The following is a 9,597-nucleotide window of genomic DNA, read 5'->3' as shown; positions in this document are numbered from 1 at the left end:
GGGAAACCAATTCTTGCTGCTTGCAGCTTGGAATGGCTCTAACCAGTCAAGAAACAAGTTCTCTAGATCCATAGTCACATGGCCTCTTTTGTATGCTACATACTTCTCAGTGCCTCTCTGCACACACACACACACACACACACACACACACACACACACACACCGTGCCTCACTCTAGCCCAGTCTAGCCCTGAACTGGCAATCCTGCCACTGCACCCAACGTTTTCTGTCCTTGTCTTAATTGGGCATCGTAATTAGTTACAGGAACACCCACATAATCCACAGCTACATGGCATCCACTTTCTTTTTGTGGCAGTGCCAGGGATGGAACCCACTGCCTCTCCTGTGCTAGGCAAGGACTCTATCACACAACTCCTTGTGGAGGTAAGTATGTGCCTTCCAAGAGCTAGGACCTAAGAGCCTTGGGGGCCACTGTGCAGCTTACCACCTGCTGTTTCTTCAAAAATTGTTACAAAGCTGTGACCTGTTGATCCCTCAAAGAAATTGTATTAATTGGATTAAAATTTCTCAGCCTCAGCACTATTTTAAAATTGAATCTGGATCATAATATTTACTCCATTGCTTGCTTGCATTTTTTCTTTAGTGCTGGCCATCAAACCTAGGGCCTTGTGAATTCTAGGCCTTGTAAATGTTAACTGTGCCCCCAGCAGCTCATTGCTTTCTTAAGTTTAGACCTATGCTGTCCGATCTGGAACTACTGGACTCTGCCTTTTGAGCACTTGAAATGTGGCTAGTTTCAATTGAGATATGCTTTATACACACCAGAAACTGAAGTTAGTATGAGAAAAGAATGTAAAATATATAATTGATAACTTTATATTGATTACATGTTGAAATACTATTTTGGACATACTGAGTTGAATAAAATACATTATTTAAATTAATTTCACCTGTTTTGTTTGAGTTCTTTAAAGAAGTTGTTTGTAGTTGTGCATGTCTAGTGAGGACTTATGCACATGGGTGCAGGTGTCTAAGGAGGCCAGAAGAGGTGGTTAGAGCCCCTGGAGCTGGGGATAGCAGATGTGAGCTGTCCTACCTGTGTGCTGAGATCCATCCAGGCCCTGGTTTCTGTTTTTAATCAGGCTGTTTGAGTTAGTTTGCTGGGTATTACAGAGAAATGGATAGATTGCTAACCTAGCATGTGTTCACTCCCCAACACCATACACAGCCAAAACAAAGAGATTTTAGATAACACTGTGCAGCTAGTGTACACCTATAATCCCAGCACTCAGAAAGCTGAAGCAGAGGGATCATGGGTTCTGGGGAAAAGAATAGTAAATGTGAATAGAAAATCTTTACTTTTGAATATTAGTGTCTTAGTTTTTAATATAATTTCAATTTTCTCAATTTTTAAGAAACTTGAATGCTCTATCTGCATGTATGCCTTTATTCCAGAAGAGGACATCATCAGATCCCACTATAGATGGTTGTGAGCCACCATGTGGTTGCTGGGAACTGAACTCAGGATCTCTGGAAGAGCAGCCAGTGTTCTCAACTGATGTGGGATTTCCCTCTGTGTGCTGTGATTACCATTGATAAATAAAGGAACTGCTTTGGACCTATGGCAGAGCTATAGGGGAATAGAGCTAGGTGGGGAAAACTAAGCTGAATGCTGGGAGAAAGGAAGGTGGATTTGAGGAGAAACCATGGAGCCGCCGCTCGAGAAAGACATGCTGAAACCTTGCTGGTAGGCCACAGCCTCATGGTGATGCACAGATTAATGAAGATGTGTTAAATTAATATGTAAGAGTTAGCTAATAAGAAACTAGAATGGGCCGAGCAATGATTTAAATGATACAATTTCTGTATGATTATTTCAGTTCTGGGCGGCCAGGAACAAACAAACGGCTCCCTCCTTAACAACACTCAACCACTGAGCCATCACTCCAGCTCCTCCCTCCTCCCTCAGTGCTGGGGACCAAACCTAGAACAGGGAATATGCTAGGAAAAAAATAAGACTTGAGTCCCATTCTCAGTCCCCAGTTTTCTTTTGCTGTTTTAACTGGCACAGGAAGCCTGTGAGAATAAGTCTGACTTATAGACACACACTTATTTACTTATTGGTGCTAGGAATTGAACCAAAGACTTGATATGTACTAGGCAAGTGCTCTGTCACTGAGCTACATCCTCTAAAACATACTTTGCCAGTTGAATTTTGCAACTACCTCCAGATCATAGCAGGGTTCCCATTTGGAGGCTTTTGACGGAATGTGGACTGACTGAGGATTCTATGGCTGTTGTGAAGACAATTAAAATCGGTAGGAAAGCCTCTGCACTGGCAAGCACAGAGGAAGTGTAAAACCAGTCATCTGAGGACCCCAGATGTGTGGGTGGGTGCTGGAGCCCTGGAGCCCTGGAGCCCTATGGATTTGAAGTCCACCAGCTCCCAACCAGACATTCATTGCTGCAGTTCTCCCTATGCCCTTAGTGTGGCAGCAGAGCCCAGGTGATGGTGTTTTACAGCCAGTCCTTCCTCATCTAAACCCAGGTCTAGCTGCTCCTCCGGCACCAGGAAATACCAAGTACCCAGAGGTCATATAAACTGTTGGAACTTGACCATTGCTTCTGTTCTACACAGCCAGGGGCCTTGTGGCTAGTGCTTGTATTAGGGTATACAACCTGGGGACAAGCAGATGCCAACAAGTGTCCCAAGAGCTGTGGACAGAACTGTGAAGAATGCCTCCAACATGGGTGCCCCTATCCTGGGGAAGCCGTGTACCTACCACATCTGCTGTTTCAGAAAGCACTGCTCAAGCTCCTTCTCTGGCAGGACCCAGGCTCCTTGGTTACTGGGGGGTGCCTCTTAGTACTGGCTTCCCAGAGTGCGCTGTGCAGCTCCCACGTTTCCCATCCAGGCTGGAAGCCTATGACCTTGTTCCTACCCTTTCCTCTTTTTCACTGTGAGCGAGGCTCCCTCCTTAACTTGTTGTCCCATTCAAGTCTCTCCACAACTACTAATATCACACTTAGAGTCAAATCCTGATTCTGCCGCTGGGTGGTGGACAAATGGCAGCCTCTCTGGCTGCAATTTCTTCCTCTGTGAAATGAGTATAGCCTTAGGCAGAGTGGTGATGGCACACGCCTTTAATTGCAGGACTGCACAGAAACCCTGTCTTGAAAAAAAAAAAAACAACGAAATAAAATAAAAATGAGTGTAGCCTCAAAGGAATAGTTGCCAGCATAGAGTAGGTGGTAAGTGTTAAATGAGGGAAATACTGCCCCTCTCTCTGTTCTGCAATGAGAAAATGAAGGTCTGAGAGGGGAGACGGCAGGGGTAGTACCTGATTAGAATCTGGATCACAGACAGGAGTGAAGCATACAGCCCCACTTCTCAGCAGCCCTGTGATATAGTACCCAACACCCAGCCTCAAAGCTACCCTCCCAAGCGATGCATCCCAGTCCAAGGCCTTAGGGCTTGTTCATAGCATAAGTCAAATAAAGCTCAGCCCAGGGTCAGGGAGACAACTCAGAAGCTAAGAGCACTGATCTGAGTTCGAGCTCCAGAACCCAAATACAAGGTCGAAAAGAACTGACTCCAGAAAGCTGTCTTCGAGTACCCCAGTCCTGCATTGTAAATATATGCATGCACACACGTGTGCTTACAGGTGCATGCACTAATGATACTAAATGGTCACTGTCCAGGCAGTGCCTATGTCAAGCTGAATCCTACCTGAGGAGAAGGATGACTGAATTATCTACCTTTGACCTTTACTTTGTACGGGAGGGTGAAATTCAAGACAGAGGCTCAGGATCTATTCCAGTCTGGCCTGGAACTCACCATCCTCCTTGGCAAGGTCCTTCTGAGAGCCTGTTTCCCCCACTCTGTAAAGTGAGGACAGAGAGGGTGCCCCACCCCAGCCTTTCCTTCCCATACTGCCTCTGGCTGGAGTATGCCACTGTATCAGGCGTGCCCTCCTATCTGCATGCTTTGCTTGGGAGAATGGGGTACTCACTGCTGCCCTCGGGCTGGCCAGCTGACACAGCCTGGTGTCCCCCTCATCCTCTCACACGCTGTCACACGCAGCCCACCCCATCCTTCCTGGATCGCTTGCAGGAATTCTAGTCCTGGAAGAAGCTGCCAGTGTGGGTTAGGCAGCCCCTGTAAGGTTGAGCCAAATAACTGTTAGGCCTTTTCCCTGCCCTTCTCTGCTCCTTGGAACCTCCTCCTTGTCACTTGGGAATCACCCTCTCCTCTTCCCTTTGCAGGGATGTAGACCAAGGTAACCTTGGACCAAGTTGCTCTCTATCCTAGCTCTCCCCCCTCTTTGTTTTGTTTGTTGTTGTTGTTGTTGTTTGTTGTTTTTTGTTTCTTTTGTTTTTGAAGACAGGGTTTCTGTGTGTATCTCTGGATATCATGGAGCTCACTCTGTAGCCCAGGCTGGTCTTGAACTCAGAGATCCGCCTGCCTCTGCCTCCTGAGTGCTGGGATTAAAGTCACACGCCACCACTGCCCAGTTCCATTTACTCTCTTTAACGTGGAAGGGATATGGCTCCTACAAGGACTAAAGTTGAAGTATATGCTTTTTCTAAGGTGCCTATCCCTGAGAACTCCTTTAGAGTGTGCTAGCTCAGCTGAGGGACATCCCTAGCCACCAGACCTGGCAGCCCTCACTTCTGTGGGATCAGTTCCTAGCAGTAGATGGTGATTATGTGTTATTATTTTGCGACATGTGGTCCCAGAGATGACACCTAGCACTTCATGTACAGTAGGCACGTATTCTTACCTGAAACCTGCTTTGTAGGTTTTGAATTTTTAAACTTCTAGAGTGCTGAGATTGCAAGCATTTATTAGCACCCAGTACACTTAGTGCTGGAAACTAAATCCAGGCCCTCCTGCATACTAGGAAAGTATCCTATCGATTGAGCTGTGTACTGTGTACCCAGCCCTTCTCCTTTTTCCTTTCTTCCTTTCTTTTTCTTTCTTTCTTTCTTTTTTTTTTGACTGAGTGTCACTCTGTAGTCCTAACTGGCCTAGAACTTCTTAAGTAGCTCAGTCTGGCCTTGAACTTGCCTCGGCCTACAGGCAAACTACCAAGCTACCTCACCTGGTTTGTATGTTTTGCCGTTTGTTTGATTTAGTTTAGCTGTTATTAAAGAGGGCTGGCAAGATGACACATGGGGAAAGAATACTTCATGCCTGGTGTGGGAACTCACACCTTTTATTCCAGCACTCAGGAGGCAGGAGTTGACAGAATTCTGCTTGAGGCCAGCCAAAGCTACATAATGAAAACCTATCTCAAAAATATAAAATGGAAAGAAATACAACACATGTAGATGTGAGGCATTGCTCACATCTGTAATCCCAGCGCTTCGGAGGAGGCAGAGGCAAGAGAATTACTGCAAGTTCTAAGGTTGTCAGCTTATGTGGCGAGGACCTATCTCAACATGAAAAAACGAGCTGGTTCAGAACATGCAGAAATCCACCTGCCTCAGAGCTGGAGATACAGTACAGCAGTTAAGAGCACTGCCTACTCCTCCAGAGGACCCGGGTTCAATTCCCAACATCCACATTGGCAATCTAGTAGCTATCTGCAACTCTAGCTCCAGGAGATCGGAAGACTCTGGGCCCTGCCAATACCTGCCATCATGTGCACATACCCACCCTGACACACACACAAACACACACACACACTCACATGCACACACAACTTTAAAGATAAATAAATCTTAAAAAAAACTATTAAAAGTATGTTGGAGGTTGTGCTGGCTAGTTTTATGCCAACTTGACACGAGCTAAAGTTATCTGAAAGGAGGGAGCCTCAGTTGAGAAAATGCCTCCCTAAAATCTGGCTGTAGGGTATTTTCTTACTAGTAATTGATGAGAGAGGTCCAGTCCATTGTGAATGGTGCCATCCGTGGATTGGTGGTCCTGGGTTCTATAAGAAAGCAGATTGAGCAAGCCATGCAGGGGCAAGTGAGTAAGCAGCACTCCTCCATGGCCTCTGCGTCAGCTCCTGCCTCCAGGTTCCTGCCCTCACAGCTTTTGATGATGAACCGTTCCGTGGAACTGTGAGTGAAATAAACCCTTTCCTTTTTGGTCATGGTGTCTCATCACAGCAGCAGTAACCCTGATTAAGATAGGGATAGAGTGCTTGCTTACCTGGCAGGCACCGAGTTCTGCATTTGACATGGGGCTCAGAGCTCAGCAGCGCACACTGACAATCCTAGCAATAGGGAGGTGGTAGGGAGAGACCAAGAGGACAAGTCCAGGCAGGTTATGCAGAGAAGCGTGTGTTAAAAGACAGTCTCGGTGTTACACAAAGAAACGCACAGCAAATGCTTGCTGTGAAATGGGTGCACTGTGCTGGCCTCTCTGGCTCTCATCCCTAATGTGAGGAGGAATGTGGTCCTTTCTAACAGTCTGCTCTTGACGAGCTAATCTGGAAAGCTGTAGGAAGGAAAGGAAGGGAGCTGGGAAGGGGGTTGACCTCTCAGGGCTGCCTGGCTGTGGGATGCAGTACACCCTTTGTATAAACAAAAGTTCTTGTGTTCTTGATTGTTGTTGGGTTTTTTTCCCTTCCTAATTTATACAGCGTTTCTAGAAAAAAAAAAAAAACAGCCCTGCCTATCCTGGAACTTGCTTTGTAGACCAGGCTGGCCTTGAATTCACAGAGATCAGCCTGTTTCTGCCTCCCACGTGCTGGGATTAAAGGCACGTACCACCACTGTCCAGCATAGATTTTTTTCTTCTTAATTTTTGTGTGCACAGGTATTTTGTCTGTATGTTTATCTATGTACCACATTGTACCCATGAAGGCCAAAAGAAGATGTCAGTCAGATCCCTGAAACTGGAGTTACACGTGGTTGTGAGCCACCATGACATGAATGCTGGGAATCCAATCCCATCTCTGCAGCCCCAGGAATCAGAATCTTTTCATTGCTTCCCCCTGGTAAAATTTTTATTTACACATGAGCTGGAGAGATGGTCTAGTAGTTAAGAGCACTGGCTACTTGCTCTTCCAGAGGACCTGAGTTCAGTTCCCAGCACCCACTTCAGGTGGCAGACACCTGTAACTCTAGTTCTGAAGGATCCCAGGCTGTCTTCTGGCTTTAATGGGCACCCACATATATGTGACAAGCATATGCACATTCCTGCATGCAACTCACACATACGCACAAACATACACATAAATAAAAATAAATCTTAAGCCAGGCAGTGGTAGTGCATACCTTTAATTGCAGCACTCAGGAGGCCAAAGCAGGCGGGTCTCTGTGAGTTTGAGGCCAGCCTGGTCTACAGAGGGAGTTCCCAGACAGCCAGGACTACACACAGAGAGAAACACCCTAGCTCAAAAAGCCCCGAAAATTAATTAATTAAATCTTTGAAAAGTTTAATTACTTTGCATAAAAGTTTTAAAACACGGGGGAAATTTAAGGTATATTAGTCTTGGTAGGCTAGCCAACTTTTTAAAATAATTACTTTTATTCATGTGTCTTTGTGTTTGTGTTTACATGAGATGCTGTCTCATTTAAAAAAGAAAAAGGAAAGAAAAATGGTGCAAGCCCAGCACTTGGGAGGCAGAAGCAAACTGATCTCTGAGTTCAAGGCCTGTCTGGTCTACAAAGGGAGTTAGTTCCAGGATAGCCAGGGCTACACAGAAACCCTGCCTGGAACAGCAAGAAAAAAAAGAAGGAAAGGAACAAGGGAAGGAAGGAAGGAAGGAGGGAAGAAAGGAAGGAAGGAAGAGAAAGAAAGAAAAAGGGATTGGCAGATGGCTCTGTATGTAAACAACCCAAGTGTGAGCCCTGGAACCCACAGTGGAAGGAGACAACTGCTTCTCTAAAAGTGTCCTCCTACCACACAGTAGAGCCACCCTGACACTTGTGAGCTTGCACAAACCTATCACACACACATTAATAAATACATTTGAAGTTAAAAAGAAAGAACGTTGATGTTGGGCCTGGTGGTAAACACCTGTAACAGTAGACTGTGAGGAGGCTGAGGAAGGAGGTCCATGAGATCAAGGACACGTGGGCTAGATAATGGAACTAGTCTCAAAAACAAAACCATAGACCAGCTGTGGTGCCAGGTGTGGTGGCACAGGTCTCTAATGCCAGCACTCCAGGGGCCACTCTGAGTTTAAGGCCAGGCTGGTCTGTGTAGTAAATTCCAGGTCAGTCAGTCAGGGTTACCCAATGAGAGCCTATCACAAATAAATAAGTAATGAGTAGATAAATAGAATATTAAAAAAATCATCCTTATTGGTCATCAAACAACAGGAGTTACTAGTTGTTTTTGTTGTTGTCGGGTTTTTAGTTCGTTTGTTTGTTTTTTGTGACTGCATGTCAAATTCCTGGGGTTTGGTTACTCAGGGAACCTGCTAAACTTTTACCACCTGCTAAATTTTTACCTCAGCATTGAGGGTGGAGGATGCTTGCTGCAAGCCTGGGGCAGGACAAGGACTAACAGTCCTGGCCTCTGAGTTGCTTCTAGTGATGGCTGGTGACCAGTGGGATCTGATCTTGATCTGTGCTGATTGTTCCGGTTTCTTCCTCTGTGAATTTGGGGGTGGTATCGCTGTAAAACGATGTGATATCTGTGCCTCTCTTAAATAAACCTGTTGAGACCGAGAGAGGCCCTTTGCTGTCAAGACAACCACTTTAGCTACAGCAGCAGAAAGATCCGCTTGGAGTGAGCCTCAGTTCACAGGGCTGGCTGAACAAATCTTGTCGTGGGCAGCTTGGGGGTAGCCAAGTCCTTGCTGTTGAGCAGCTACCACAGGGTTAGAGGTCAACTCCTCCTCTCTTGACACAGCTGGGGCGGAGTGGAGGCGAAGAAGGGGGGGGCGGGGAGGAGGGACGGGGAACCGGGGAGGCGGTGATGGATCTCTCCCAGTATTGAGCCCCTCAGCTTGCAGGAAAAGGTTCAGCATAGAGGCCATTGTCCGGATGAGAAAAGTCTTGGGAGGTGGGTGGGACAGGAAGAAAGTGGGGGCGAGCGCAGCTTTGTTCTCGGTGTTTCTCTTCGGGATGGAAGGGGGGCAGGAGGGAAAGCCCAGTACCCTGCTCTTGTTCAGCCCCATATGCTACCTCCTACCGCCCTCTGCCTCTTTTCTTTGCCTCAAGTCCCTCTCAAGGATCTTCTGAGCCTGTGCTAACCGAATCCTTTGTGTTGGATCATGACGAGTGTATAAGAGTTCCCCAAGGGATGAGAGAACTTTTTTTTTTTTTTTGACATAGTTTTACTATGTAGCTCTGGCCTGTAACTCAGAGATTTGCCTGCCTCTGCCTGCCTCCCAAGTGCTGGAATTAAAGGTGTGCAGCACCACACCCCGTTCCTAGACAGGAGTTCTTTACTAATCCATAGTTGAGACAAAAAGCATGGCGTGGGAGACACACTGGAGGAATAGACAAAGTAGTGATCCGTGAAAACTGGCCACACAAACTTGGTAACCTCTGGACAACGGCAAACATAGTGTATGTGGGGCCCGGAGAGGACAGAGAATTCTCCTGGCATTATGAGAATGTGCACATAGCTCAGTCGCGAGTGGAAAACAGCCTTCTCCAAACCACAACCCAGCTTCCCACGCTGGAGACCCACCTCCGGACTACAAGTCCCAGCAGGCCCCGCAGAGC

Source organism: Myodes glareolus, chromosome 9 (assembly GCF_982192425.1).
Source record: "Myodes glareolus chromosome 9, mMyoGla1.1, whole genome shotgun sequence".
Taxonomy (NCBI): domain Eukaryota; kingdom Metazoa; phylum Chordata; class Mammalia; order Rodentia; family Cricetidae; genus Myodes; species Myodes glareolus.
Note: the sequence above shows the minus strand (reverse complement) of the source record.